Source organism: Mirounga leonina, unplaced genomic scaffold (assembly GCF_011800145.1).
Source record: "Mirounga leonina isolate KUSES-001 unplaced genomic scaffold, KU_Mleo_1.0 Mir_53, whole genome shotgun sequence".
NCBI classification, from domain to species: Eukaryota; Metazoa; Chordata; class Mammalia; order Carnivora; family Phocidae; genus Mirounga; species Mirounga leonina.
In genome coordinates, this window is record NW_023270807.1 from 68,724,228 (window position 1) to 68,740,184 (window position 15,957).

A 15,957-nucleotide genomic window follows, 5' to 3' on the forward strand; every position below is an offset into this window, starting at 1 on the left:
TTCTGTTTCCTTCCATAAATACCAAACACACACACACACACATACACAGAGACATACAAACACTCCTATAGACACTAAAAGCAAAGTCTATCCTTCACTTCCATTACTCCGACCCCTAAAGTCCCTTGGCCTGTCTTGATTTCTTATGGTAAAATATATTAATAATTGGGCCTGTGCTTAGTTTCATCTTGATTTTCTTGGATTCCGTGATTCAGCCAATGGGCACTCCCTGGCTTTCTCCCTATTTCTCTTCATTCTGAGTCTCCTTTGTGGGTTTCTGCCTATGGCCCACCCCTTGGTTATTGGTGTTCCTCAACAGTGTACCCCGCACTTCTCTCTCAGCAATCACTCCAGGTAATATCTTTTATTATCACCTACAGGCTGTGACTACCAATTTCTATTCGCAGACGAGCTCTCTCCTCTGAATGTTAGAACCATGTAACTAATTGCCTACTGGACATCTCCATGTGATGTCCCCCTAAATGACCCAAACCAGAATTACCACCTTCCCTCTTCAAACCTGATCTTACTCCTGTTTCTGATCTCTGAAAATGGCACCACAATCAACCCAATTACCTAAACCAGACTCTTTCCTCTTGGCCTGGCTAACCACCAATCATCAATGGCTGTTAGCTCTGCCCCCATCACATACCTCTTTATCTCACTGGTCGCTAGGCTAGTTCAGGTGCCAGCATCCCTCACAATATTACAGAAGTCCTGTTCTGTCTCAGTAAGTATGGTTTTAAGCCCTCCAGGCTATTTAATGCTGAAACCAAAGGAATCTTTCTTTCTTTCCTTTTTTTTTTCTTTCTTTTTTATGTAGGCTTCATGCCCAGCATGGAGCCCAGTGGGGGTTTGAACTCTCAACCCTGAGATCAAGACCTGAGCTGAGATCAAAAGTCAGATCCTTAACCTACTGAACCACCCAGGTGCCCCTCTTCTAAAGTATAAATTTGATCATGTCACTCTGTGCCTAAAAATCTTTCAATACATCCCATTGTTCTTCATGATAAAGCAAAATTCCTTAACTTGGCTTACAAGCTCGTGCATGACCTCAGTCCCACCACCCCAGCCCCAGTGCTAACCTTCTTTCTAGCCCCCCTAAATGTCTTTACTACCTCAAATGTGCCGTACTGTCTCTCATTTTTTGAGTATTTCCTCAACGTCTCACACTGCTCCCCAAACCCAGTCCCCAGTTTTGCCATAACCCCTGCTTATCCTTCATTTTAGCTCTACCTCTTCCAAGAAGCCTTTCCCAGACCCTCAAGTACAGATGAATGTCCACTCCTTGGCATTCCCAGAGCGTATGTACTCTCTCTGTGATTGCATTTATCGTGCTGTGTTATCCTTGGCTTTTTTTCTGAATCTCTTACTAGCCTCCCCCTTAAGAACAAAGATTCTATCTATTTTGTTTGAAGCTTAATCTCCGACATCTGGCCCCATGCTTGGCACATAGTTAGCCTCAGAAAATATTTGCTAATGCCTGCCTTGAAAAATAAATTACACGAAATCACTTTTCCTACGTGAGTGAGATATACTGGAAAGAAAAATACTTCTTACCTTGTATTTAAAGCTAGAAGTGGGTTTTCCCTTTCCTAACCTTACTGGCTGCTTTAATGATCAGGAAAAGGCAACTTCTGTATGAAGTGGGGTGAGGCAGAAACTGTAGATAGAAGTTTGATAGGAAGGTGCCAGTGGCCAGTGAGAGCAGATTCCCTTTCATCATGAGATCCACACAGAATGGGGGGTCTAGAAACCTCTAAAGTAATTCCCCCGGGGATTGTTGTGGGGTTTGTTTTTTAACTTATTGATTTACTGACTGATCTGAAATAGAACCAATAATAAGTACATTTCAAACTCCTGGTGCATTCTGGAAGATCGCACTATCAGTTTTTCTATGCACATTAAATACATACTAATAATGTCATTCAGACCTCATACTTGGCAGAGTATTTACGTCAAAAGGAGCCTAATTCTTATCTGACTGCTCTGACCACCTGGCACTCCCAGTAAATTCAAAGGGACTCCAGGTTTGATTCCTTTCCAATTAGACCCTAAGCAAGGCAAGAAAAGTAGTAGTATATTCAACGATTCAGTGATTAATCATGTCAAAGTTAAAGCCCAAGGTGCAAAGAAACCCACTGTCTTGCCCTGAGTGGATTAAGGAGAATGTTTTTAAGGAGGTGATTAAAACTAAAGGTCTTAGCTGGCAAAGCCTATAGAATCTGTTGACTCTTTCTGAGAAAATAAACTGCCTAAATTAAATAGTAACTCCACCAAGAGGCATTTGAAAGCCACTTAGAGCAGAATGCTCTTGTCAAGAACAAGAGGCTTAATTTTCTTCCTGGGTGCTGGGGACACTAGGTAGCGTGTAACATTGAGAAACAAAAGAAATAAACAAACATAATTCTTTTGTCATATCCAGTGTTGGATTCCTGGATCCAACGTATCTTAAATTACAGCTAATGGGCCCTAGAAGAACTCAGGGAAAGTAAGCCTTTTAAGCACTGAGTTTACAAACCTAACCCTGAAACGTAGACTTCTGAACACAGAGGGAGCCCCATTAGAGCTCTCTAGGGCTGGAGCCTTCTGGCTCCCCCAACGTTTAGATGCACATGTGGCAGAGTCAAACAAACACAGAACTCAAGTCAGGAGACCTGACTTTAAATCCAAACTTTTACACACACCAGCAATGTAAACTCGGATAAGTAAATGCCTTTCCAGAGCTTTGGAAACCTCAAGGTACAACTTGTAGATTAAAAAACCGGGTTGGTTGGTCTCTTGTCTTCTCTTCTAGAAAAAATCTGCTACGGAAGTAGCAAGTCTCAGCTGGCCTCCTTGGCGAAGGGTTAAAATTCACTTCACATCTTTCTGCGTTGCTTTTAGCAGCAACCTGGAAAGCTCTTTCACTTATGCCCAGTTACACTGCAAAATGTCAAGCTTGTGAATTTAAAAACTTACTGTCAACACTTTGCTGCAAGTAGATATTAATTGATATTAAATCACTATGGAATGCCTATAGAAATGCACTGCATGCCAAAGACTTCCTGACAAAGGAAAGGTAAGCACAATGAAATAATTAGATATGACTTTCCATTTCATTACAAATGTTGCTAAATATTTAATTCAGTAGCACTTGGGTTCTTGCTGTCTTTATTATTAGCTTACTTGTATTCATTTTGTCTAGTTCTCTGTAGGTGTTTTTTTTTTTTTTAAGCCCCTTAAAATAAGAGAATATAATATTCAAAATCAATTTGCTTCGTTAATCATAGTGCTTTCTCAGCATTAACTATTAAACTGAAATCTGGGTCTGCAATAATGCTGAGACAATTCAAGACTTACAAACATTTTTATGAAAGAAGATGGGTACCTTGGACTTGAGCATGGAGTTATCATTGTAATTGGAAGGATATAGGTAAATTCAAAAATTATTTAAAATGCTTCTCTACCTTACAAAATTGGGGTTATGGAATAGATGTAAACGCTGCTTACCAGGACTGCCAACTTTCTTCTCTTCGGACAGGGGAATATTATACTTTTCGTGTCCTTGAGATTAGATGTAATCACGTGACTTGCTTTGGCCAATGAGAAAAGAGGGTCACTCCCAGGCAGAAGCATGTAATGGCTGGTAACCATTACAAGCCCTGCCTTGGTTACTGTAGAAGCACATATAGATATGAAGACATGGCACTGAGTCGTCATGTGAAAGGCTACTCTAGGGCGTCACCCAGCCATGCAGGAGACTTCAAATGAATAAGAAAGGAACTTCTGTTGCTTTAAGATTGAGGGCTATTTGTTACCACAACATGGCCTAGACTTTCTAACCAATACAGAGACCACCAAGACTTACCATACCAAGCTCCCTGGGTTCCCTAAGCATGTCCTCACAAACTGTCCATTCTCTCCTCTAATTTGCTACTAAACTTAGAATCATACTTTTGTTTTGTTTTGGTTTTTTTAGGAAAACTATTAAAAATATATTGGGTACTAGCACCTGGAAAAGCAAATGATTGGATTGACTATATATACATATAACCTTGACAGAAAAATTCACACATTCATATACTGGATTAAATGTCTTCTGAAATTTTCTCTTACTGAATCTAAAGGGTGTATTAGTTTCCTATTGCTGCCAAAACAAAGGAAGTGACTGAAAATAATGCAAATGTATTCTTTTACAGTCCTGGAGAGCATGAATCTGAATCAAAGTGTTAGCAGGGCTGTGTTCCTTCTGGGGGCTTCAGGGGGAGGTCTGTTTCCTTGGCTTTTTTCACTTCTAGTGCTGCCTGTATTCCTTGGCTTGTTATCCCATTTTCAAAAAGCATCAGTTCAACCTCATTTTCATCATCACGCTTCCTACCCATTCACTCTGATCTCTTGCCTCCCTCTGATAAGGACCCTGTATTTACACTGGGTTTACAAGGATAATCCAGAATAATCACCCCCATCTCAAAATACTTAACTTAAACACATCTGCAAAGACCCTTTTGCCACACCAGGTAACATTCACAGTGGGTGTTTTTAAATCATCTGGCCCATCTAGCTTCGTCACCACTCTGCACCCCTTCTCTCCCTTGCCTAGCACAATGTCTTAAATAGAAACCCTTGCTGAAGAAATGAATGTTTAGCTCAAATGTACACTGTGTCATATCTCCTTTATCAAGAGCACAAACAATATGGTTAATGAAGATACACACACAGAGAGAGAAAAGTAATGCCTCTCACAAAAGCAAGAATAGGAGAACTTAAAGTAGCTCGATTCAGGCTGATCAAAATTAATGGGAAAGGAAGTAAGATATTTTATCACACTGGCACTTAGTACTAAGTCTTTAGCAATATGAAAAAATGCATCGTCTATGACGATTCATATAAATACACATATTATACATACATATGTCAGCATTTGATACATCTGCATGGATTCAAATCACTAGTTACTAATCAGAATATGAGCTATTATGTCTTCTTGCTGAAAGTTGCTTATCAGTTGTCTTTCATTCTTCTCATATGAGACAATTTGCTGAAAGGAAGAGTCCATTATTTCACTCTTCTCAGTCTGGGGTCTGCGCAGGACAACTCCCTCTACTTCTATTCTGTTGGTGCTTTCATATTCCCCAATTCACATGGGCCCTGAGATTAAAAAAAAAAAAAAAAAAAAAAAACAGTAAAGATTCCCCTTAAAATGTGTGAGCTCCTTGGGCGCCTGAATGGCTCAGCCAATTAAGTGTTGGACTCTTGATTTCTGCTCTGGTCATGATTTCAGGGTTGTGAGATGGAGCCCTGCATCGGGCTCCATGCTGGGAGTGGAGCCTGCTTGGGATTCTCTCTCTCCTTCTGCTCCCCTCTGCCCCCACAATATGCACTCTCTCTCAAAAAAAAAAAAAAAAAGAAAAAAAAAAGTGTGATCTCCCAATTCTACCAAACCCTGTGACTCCATGGTAATTTTTTCCAGCACTTTCCTCTGCTGACCCGGCGCTTACAGGTTGAGGAAATTCACTTTTATGGGCTGTCGAATTTGCTGGCACTCTAACAGCTGACCTACAGTTCATAATATTCTTTCTGAAGAACAACATTGACAATTCTGGGATCTCCCATTGGTGAGTATAATCTAATTGGAACAATTATTGATGGTTTCCTAGATTGCAAATAAATCTCAACCACAACAACAACAACAAAAAGCTTTCGTTTTACTGCAAGTTCTGAAGTGAAAGCTAAAAATGTGAAAGACCCAAGTGTTGTTTTAAAAGGCTATTAGAGAGAACACATAGTAAGTACTTTTTGGCCACTGATAAGTGGTACCCAAAAGTCAGAAGGCACAGAGTGGCCTGAGAATGCCTTAGAGGTGGTGGCCCCCATGGCTGTGGCTGGGAACTAGGGTCAGATGAGCCACAACAGTAAATCCAACAACATTCCTTGACATGCCAGACCAATCAATACCCTGCTCATGTAGGCAGGCTTTCTTCCCTTGAATTTCAGATCTCCTCTCCATGCTAGGTGTTCTGCTCACTTTATTCCTAGCTTAGCTTCAGTTTCATCATCCATAAAGTAATGTTAGAAGAATGAATGAGGATAACTTATATAAAACACCTAACATATCACAGCACAACAGATCCCCCCAAAGTACTATTTGACTGATTGTTTGGTTGATTCATTGATTGAATCATTCATTCGATGTATTCAATTTGTACAAGTCTCTCTATTAGGTGTGGGAGATAATCCTGTCCAAAAAGTCATGGTTTTTTAAGGAGAGTTTTTTAACCTGGGGTCTATGGAACTCTAAGGTAAAGATATATAACTTCAGAAGTACTGTGATCTTCTGAAATTATAAGCAGAATTATACTGTGTTCATAAGTGCTTATGAAAATTTTTCTAGAAATAGGTTTCATCAAATACTTGAAGGAATCTGTGTAGTGGTCATCTTTGCCACCATGTGGGGAAGCCTACCTAAGATGAAAGCCAACAAGGAAGAAAACTATAAAAATCTGGAAAAAGACAGAATTACAACAACTTTTGTTGGAAGACATTCTTTCATCGGATTTTTTAGTTACATAAGGAATAAATTTTAGTTTTTGTGCAAACCTGTTACAATTGTCTTTCTCTCCTTTTAGTGAGAGTCAATCTGGTTAATTCAGTGTAAACTCTCCTTACAAACAAAGACACTAGTTAACTGCTCCCAGATACTAAGCTCTCTATTCTATGATTACTGAATCAACCTGGCTTTCTTATTTTTGAGGTCCATTACTTTACCCATCTCCAAGTCCAAATTCAATCCCACCATCAGCCCATGGCTTACAATGCCTTCTCGTTTTATTTTATCACTTCCACATTCACTTCTTCCCTTGGTCCAGAACATGACAGCAGAGATTATTTTTCCATTCTGATAGGCCCTGAGCCATTTGCAGAATCACAAAACCAACACTTAAGTTTCCTTCATCGTTTTCACTCCCATCTTCAGCATGCCAGAATGATGGTATAAACTCTGTCCCAATCAACGTAGTTGTACTCAATACTCACTGGGCATTCAGTACGTATTTGTGAAATAAATGAAATAAAGATTTCCCTCTTTCTCTGGAATCTTTCTCTTTCATTCCTAAAAGGAAGAGAAGCACCAGAAATGGAGTTTGATCCCAGGGCCTCACAGGGGACCAATCCCCAGGACGAAAGAATATTATCTTCAACCTAACTTGGTGCATGACAGGTCTGAGAGGAGAGTGCACATAAAGTTAGAGAAGTAGGGGGGGCACCCAGGTGGCTCAGTCGTTACGCGTCTGCCTTCGGCTCAGGTCATGATCTCAGCGTCCTAGGACCAAGCCCCGCATCGGACTCCCTGCTCGGCGGGAAGCCTGCTTCTCCCTCTCCCACTCCCCCTGCTTGTGTTCCCTCTCTCTCTCTGTGTCTCTCTCTGTCAAATAAATAAATCTTAAAAAAAAAAAAAAGTTAGAGAAGTGGGCAGGCCCATTGCAATAAATTTGAGGCAACATCTAGTTTCACTTTCATGGCACAAATTTTTAAAGCCTACCCTAAGCAATCATAACACATAAATAGTAAGTGAATAAAAAATGAAAGTTAATATTTGAAAATGAAATCAGTCATTAGATGAAAAGGGTGGGATGGGAGCTATATTTTCTCTTTTCAAAAAATTCTTATACAATGTTTAATGTTATTTAGAGTATTTTCAAAACACTGGCATAAATTGCTATTTTTTTAAACTATTGCAGATAATTCACTTGTGTTGCAACATATCCTCAAGTGGGAAAATTCCCTGATGACAAAATATCTAGAAAGTAGGCCACTGAGGAGACAAATACCCACACACACATGCATTTGGGGTAAAATGACAAATTTATTTGATTAAACTGACTCTATTTTATCATCATATGTATATGATGTATATGTATATCAAAATAGAGAAAAATGTCACAAGAATGACTGGAGAGTTGTTTTTTTTTTTTCATTGTCAGACCTGAATGAACATAAGACATGTATTTTTGAAGCTATATTTAAAGAAGAAGAAGAGGGCCTATGCCCCTAGGTGGCAATCCCCTGTCGGGGTGGGGGGTGGGGAGCCAGCCCAAACTACTGGGCAGAGAAGAGAAGGAAGAGGCTTCTTAGGAAATCCCTGTGAGCTATAAAGGAAGTGAGGACACAGAAAATTCAGAGACCTAATAACCCCCTAAGAGCCACAGAAGCCTCTAAATTTCCATTGGAGGTTTTGAGAGGTGGCCCTGGTGAGAGGGGAAGGTGACACAGAGAGAAGAGAGAGAAGAGAAACAGCAGCAAAGGCCTTTTGGGGGATGCCTAAGGAATGTGGAGGCACAGCGACAGGATCCGGGGCAATGGAGACACCAGGAGCAAAGATGGTCGACCCTCACTTCCCCGCCATGCTCAAACAGCCCGCCGGACACTGGGGCAGACACTGGGCTGAGGGGTTGCCTGCACAGTGGGAAAGAGAAGTGTAAAACTCAAGAAGTGGGGGAAATGCCTCTTTCGGAGGGGACTTTCCCTTGCGAGTGAGGTTTCAGATCATGTTCTGCAACAACCTCGTGGCTTGTGACAGGGCTTCAGGGAAATGAGACAACCCAAATGCAAATCACAAAGGAAAAGAAATTCAGCAGTGGCTTGAGCAAACAAACTGAGCCACACCGAGTCTGACAAGGCAGAACTCTCAGGTAGTGTGAACCGTAGCAAGTGCTGCTTTGAAAGGGGAACAGCAGAGAGGAAGGGCACACGTCACTCAGGAGTAAATCATCATCAGAGCCTCCATTTCTGGACGGCCTACTACGTGCCTTGAGCTCTGCATGCCTTACCTCTTCTCCGTCCAGCATATGATGTGGAAGAGACATTATTATCCCTATTCTCACCTGCACAGAGGAGGAAACACACTCAGAGAAATGCAGTAGGAAATCAGCCAACATTACCCAGTTCCAGGGCCAAGATTCAAACTGAGGCCCATCTGATACCAGGGATCGTGCTTCTCCCCTTGACCCTTCTGCCACTGTGCAAATCACAATCTTCTTTATGCCCAGATTTTCCTTTGTGACATGGTACAAGTAAGCTTAATATTAGGTAAGACAGCAGCTTAAAATTGGCCAATTTCAGCCCTGAGATGTCAGTCACTAACCAGTTTTGTGGAAATGGATAACTCATGCGACTTCTCTGAGTCTCCAGCATTCTCATCTATAAAATGGGTCTGTGCTGGGGGCTCTTCAGTTCTCAACTTCTGTGAGGCATTCCTAGTCCTCCCCTGCTAAAGGAAGGAAATTTCAAAGCTGTGTTTCTTTTTTAACAAGAATATATGATAGGATTATCATATTCCAATTCTCTGTGGACACCATGCATGGAAGGATCCCATGCTTAGAAATTAAAACTACTCTTAAGATGGGGTTTTAGATGGCCCTAAGAATGGAGCCAGAGCATTCCCAGACAACCCTCTGGTAGCAGAAAGGCTGGATGGAAAAAAAAACACTCCACATTCTTTGCCCCTTCCCAGCATAAATCATCACTTACTGTGGGAAAATGATTACTTGCCAGGAGGTAGGGCCTATGACTCATTATACAGTCATCCTCGGCCCCTGATCAAGCAAGAACTAAAGGTGGGGAGACTGAGAAGCCGGGGTGAGGACTCTGAACTGCCAACAGTTTCACCTATGACACCGTAGGAGAGGAAAACTGAAAGCTAGGTGAGCAGCAGGGCAAAGTGGAGTCACCACGCTGCTATGCTGTGGGGCCGAGTCCAGAGCAGAACGACATGGGCCCCTGACTTTCTGAGTCATTCTTTGGGTCTGAGTCTTTACAGCCCCAAAGAGGCAATGATCAGCAAAATGCAAATAATGCCACCCCTCGGCTTGTCCTGACAGGCAACCAGCTGGCTAATTAACGCTTGTGTAAGAGATATCCTCCTCATCGGGAAACACCAGCAAACTTCACAAAGAGGAGTTAAATAGCTCAACATCAGCATTCATATTCTAGAATAGAAATACATGAGAGACAGACACCGCAAACACCTTCCCTTGTGGTTTCAGCAAATATTGTGCTATCCCTTCTCCTTTGTTGCTGTAAGCTATGGCATATCTACTATAAATACACTTTCTATTATATTTTTCTACATGGTCTTTGATGTCCTTAAAAATGATGTCCTTTGAACAAAGAGCTATTTTGTGATCAAAAGCATAGAAAGTTAAAATTACATATCGCATATATAAAATCCTAGGAACTTACGAAAAGCAATAGGAAAATTGATCTGTTATCTGTGCTGAGTATTGTTCTCTACTTTCTTTAATGTCTTAAAGGTAGCGAAAGTAGTTCATTGTGGCGATGATGTAGAAGGGAAGATTTTTTAAATTCTCCCAGTCTGAGGAGGGGCTGTTAGATATGGTCTAGGGGTGGTGGTTTGTGATTAAGGAGCTAGAGCGAAGATACTTGGAATAATTAAATGAAACCAGTGTTAACTAGTCTTTAACTGATGTTAGGAAACAGTAGGTCTTTGGATGTGAAAAACTGAGAGAATGGAAGCCTCTTCCTCATGCTAGTAGGATAAGTATAGAATATTTCTTCAAGTATGTTCCACAGAACTCCAGGCCCTTGAGCCACTCTGCATAAGGAAGGTTTTATACTCCAAAGTAAGCAGTTTGGAGAACTCTGCAGAGTGATGTCTTCCACACCACACCCACCTTGTTGGAGAAACCTGGCACCATTGTCAGACCTAGCATTTCCTGAAGTTACTGAAGACCTCAGAACCATGCCCCTCCCCTTCTTAGGTTTCATGTGACACCCATTAATCTAGTACAACTAGTGCTTCATGACTAGTGTCATGATGAGAAAGAAAAATATAAGGGGAAGAATTTACATGGAAAGGGATCCACAGAAGGTTCCTGATCAGTGATGCCCAAAAAGGTAAGATCCTAATGTGAAGAGGGGTAGCCAAGAGACACCATGCAGGTGATGGATTAAACCGACCAGGGGAGGGGATTAAAATGAGAAAAGAGAATTAGCACTTATAATACTTAAATTATATGGCACACAATGTACCCAGCTTTATGGGGAGGAATTATTACTCCATTTACCATTAGGAAGAATAAGCAACTCATCCAAGACCATATACCAAGTAAGTTAAAGCACTGAGGCTCAAAAGGCACTTACAGCCAGACAGCCACGCAGAGCAAGATGCAGGGGTCGCCGGCCACCTAGCCTGGGATGGGAATGGTGCATGTGGACTTGTGACAGAGCAGTGACACGGTCCTCCTGGAACTTGAAAACAGATACGCAAGTTTTCAAAGCCGGAGTGTGCTTTCCTCTCTCTGCAAGCAGAAGCAGGCTGATGAAGCAAGAGGAAAAAACAAACACACACAAAAAAAACCCTTCTATTTCTTTCTTCCCCTCCATCTTGAGTCCCTTAGTTATCAAACTTCCAGAGAAACAGATAGGCAGGAATTGTGTCTTTAACACCTTCTCTTGCCGATTCAAAGCAGGCAAACTTTTCTCTCACAGGGGGTCCTCTCTTCTGATGTCCAGAGGAAAACAGACCCCAGTTTTTCTCTCCCAGAGGGGACAGACCACAGGGAATCTACATGAGCGCCTGTATTCGTCCTTCTGATTTCCATTCCTCTGGCTTTCTCAAATCCTTACTTTGGGAGCATTTGTGGCTGTATCTAGGATGTTGGACCACCATGACAGGGAAGGATTATGCAAAAAGGCAGGTGCTCTGTCCTAAAAATAAATGTTCTCTTTCAAGGGCTGCCATCAACTTTATCTGAACTAATACTAGACTCTCAAGGTGGTTGGAGTTCAGAGGAAAACTTCAGATTTTCTTGGGTATATTGTTTACAGGAGAGATAGTGTCTTATAGAGCGCATCTTCACACAATGCATGGAGTGGAGGGATGGGTATTACAGGCAAGGTGCTACCTAATCAGTAAGCTTCACCTTATTTAATCTCCCCTGCTTCTCATTAAAAAAATATTACCCCAATAGATCTGTTTTTACCTACAAATTACATAACTGTGTTGCCAACTAATATACTATGAATAATATAAAGCATTCACAAAAAATGAATTTTTAAAATGATATTTAAAGATACATTTATTTATTTTAATTATTTCCCCCATACCTCAATAAATTAAGGGATATGTGCACCTCACTTTGGGATCACTGACATTACAGTTTGCCTGTCACGATAGAACTCATCTATTAAAAGAGCTCAGAGGGTGCCTGGGTGGCTCAGATGGTTGAGCGTCTGCCTTCGGCTCAGGTCATGATCTTAGGGTCCTTGGATCGAGTCCTGCATCGGGCTCCCTGCTCCTTGAGAGCCTGCTTCTCCCTCTGCCTCTCTCTCTCTCTCTCTCTGTCTCTCATGAATAAATAAATAAAATCTTTAAAAAATTAAAATTAAAATTAAAAAATAAAATAAAAGAGCTCAGAAAGGTTTTGAGTCTCTAAATAATCTTGTTAAAATCCTAAATAGCCCATTAATAACATGATTGGTCTTAAGGCAACTGAACTATGCACTCAGAAGATTTCATCAAGCAAAAGAATTTAGGCCACTGGTTGGCTGGCTTATACCAAGTTACTTCTATTTCTCCAAATGTTTTTGGATCATGGCCCCTTGGATTTTAAGGGAACAGCTAAATATCATCTCCTCAGTATGTTCTTCTCCCTCAAGTGTGTGTAATCTTGCAGAGCTGTTTCTCTAGAAGAGAGCAAGGTTATGTGAACATCTCTCCCTCCAGGGCACTTATGCAATGCAGGGTCAAGGGCTCTGTCTACAGAACTCAAAACCAGATCTTTAGGGAATGCTAGGAGAAGAGACGGGGCTGAGCAGAGATGCTTGGGCATGGCAATTGCTTGAGTTTTCAGACAAAGAGTGCTGTCAGAAGCACAAGGAAATATTTGGCACAACCAATTAAAAAAAAAAAAATACAGGCCTGGGTATGGGGTATTACCTGAGGACAGGAAACCACTAACGCCCTTACATTCACTCTCCATCTAGATGCTCCCATGCACAAAATTCTCCTACACAGAAGGAGAGTATTGGTTGTTCGCCTCACTTTTCCTTTAAAGGTGTGTTCACTTCTCTTTCCATCTACAAAAAGTCTGTATTTGTTTTTTTAAAGACTCCTTGGCAGGGAAGCCCACCAAACTACCATTAACCTCTTAGTGTGGCCTTGGGGAAGGGTCCCATGACCAATGAAAGTGCTAAGAGGATTGAAAATTTGGTGATTGATAACACGGTAGAGAAGGAAGATGCAAAGGGAAACTAGAAAGGCTACTGATCTGAAAGGGGAAGATGCTGGGGGAGAGTGGTGAATAAGATCTCTGAAGGGCAAACAGCATCATTCAAACTTTGGTTTAGAAACCATTCTAATGGCAGCCACTCGAAATTTTGGTTCTTTGTTGGGTTAGTTCAGTGATCACTGAAATGAGGAAGTAAGCCGAACACTTTTGTAAGCCTCAGAGTCCACAAGAAGTTATGAAAATTCCTGGTGGGCTTCCACCAGACTCTAACACAAAGGCGAGGAAAGACAGGGAGATTCCACGGATGAGTCAGACCAAAGGGACAAGGAAGACTACAGAAGTTTTTCTCAGACAAAATGAGTCTTTAAGAGTTTGGGAGAATGAAATCAAGTTAACAAATTTGGGAGATATGGGTGCATTTTCTACAGAACCTGAAAAAGAACACTACATGATAAACCTTTGGCCATAAAGACTAATGTGAGAAGGATGCTCGGATTAAAGAGAGAAAAACAGAAAGCAAAGGAGCTGGGCCCTGAGGCTGGTGACAGTGTTGGGGGAGGCCCTTGAGATGTGGTCAGTTGGGACGAGGAAAGACCCAACCATACCTGGAGGTGCTACGGGGAGGCGAAAGCAAGTCTATTGTCTGTGAGAGGAGTTGATGACTGAGGCTGAGTACGGGGCCAGACTTTGTCACATCCTAATTCTTAATGAAATCAGCATGGCAATGACCTTGCCAAAGGCGCTTTAACTGTACGGCCTCAAGGAGACAGAGATTAACTGTATCAGGAAGAAGCACATTGATGGGAGATGACTAATACACGGATGAGAATTTCTCGTAAGCTTTTTCTTATTGAACACATCTGTGATAAAGGCTCTGGCATCAAATTGTATACAATACCAAAATTGTGAAAACTCTGAAGTGACTATTAAATGCGTGATGTCAGATCTAATGTGGGCATAAATAACACTGGACGCCGCAGACGGTAATTTAGAAGGTTCTAATCACATCTTGACAACAAAAACATTAGGGTCTATATAATGTCAAAGCATCTGAATGAAAAGAGAAAAACACAGGCAATAATTTTTCCTGCAAAAGCCAAACATCTGGATATTTTGGAAGACTGAACATACATTTCATAAAACCACGGCATTTAAAGTTAAAACATTCTATGATCTGCTTGGATCTAATTACTTTCCGTAAATCTGGCAAAATAGTATTGGTTCAATAACTAATAACTGAATATAATAATGTTTACTAATATGTAGCAGTGGTTGAGCTTCAAAATTACTATACGATGTATGTATTTTTAATGCCTGTATTTTATATATAATGAATCTTTTTCAAATAATTTGCTCAGTTGCAGACAGGCAGAGTCCTTCAGAACTCACGACTGTCTTTTGCTCTTTCCAGAATCCTAGTTCATCCTGTATGTGGTCATTTACATCTTTTAAATTGGACTTAAACAAGAATTTTTTTTCAATTAGCAACCATTTGTTATATGTTTTTATCTTATAGCCTCCTGGTTTTTTGTTGTTGTTGTTTTTAAAGATTTTATTTATTTATTTGACAGAAAGAGAGACACAGCGAGAGAGGGAACACAAGCAGGGGGAGTGGGAGAGGGAGAAGCAGGCTCCCCACTGAGCAGGGAGCCCGATGCGGGGCTCGATCCCAGGACCCTGGGATCATGACCTGAGCCGAAGGCAGACGCTTAACGACTGAGCCACCCAGGCGCCCCTAGCCTCCTGTTTTATTGTAGCCAAAGTGTCTGCTTCCTTGCCATCTTCCCAACTACACCGTAATTCCTCCTGCGCTCACATGCGGTCCTCAGTTTCTGGCTGTGTTTGGAGTACAGCAGGTGCTCAATTAATATTTATTAAACTAAACAAGAGCTAAAACTGACATAAAATTAAGAATTCGGCTAGAGTTCAGAGAGCATGTCAGATCATTTGCACCTTAACTAATTTCTATACTTAAGCAAAACAAGTTAGGCCTGCAACTTTGATTTCATTGGGTTCTTCAGTATTCACATCAACTTGGATGCAGTTTTATTATTTTAAATGTGTGTAGTTCAGCTTGTTCATTATGACTTTCCTTTTTGTTTTTCCTTTTGCTGATTCCTTGCCAGCTTTTCTACACTTCCTTCTCACTCCCCACTTTATCACTGCCTCTGGACAAATCCATTCAGTCATTTGTTAGATTTAAGATAAAAGTTAGAGACGCAGGAAGAAAAAACAAACAGAAACCTTGGGCATCGCCTTTTTACTTTAATTTTATTTCCCAAATTACTGTAAAAACAACTTAGAGCTATGTTTTTTTTCTTTTCCCTTTTAGCACATTGTACACCCTGGACAGGCAGGTATGGTTTCTTAATGATTCTACATGATTTTTAATGCCTGGCCTTTAAATATTCAAAACAGTTTGTTAAGTCCATAATTAAATTTTAACTTGTTATTCAGAGTCTGTGCCCATGCCCAACCACTGAGAAACACGAAAGACAAATGTTGGTGCTCATTTTCGTAACATAATTAGAATCCATTTCCCAAGGGGGAAAAATATTTTTCTGGTTTGACACTTCTGTGCACAGTGACCCACCTCTCTGTAGACCCAGGCAGGGGTATACTACAGGCCAAGCCAGGTACAAGGGCTACCTTTAAATGATCCCAATTCCCGAATAGAGAGCAAGGTCAGGAGTGAAGCCCATAGCTATCCTTCAACGTGGATCTCCAA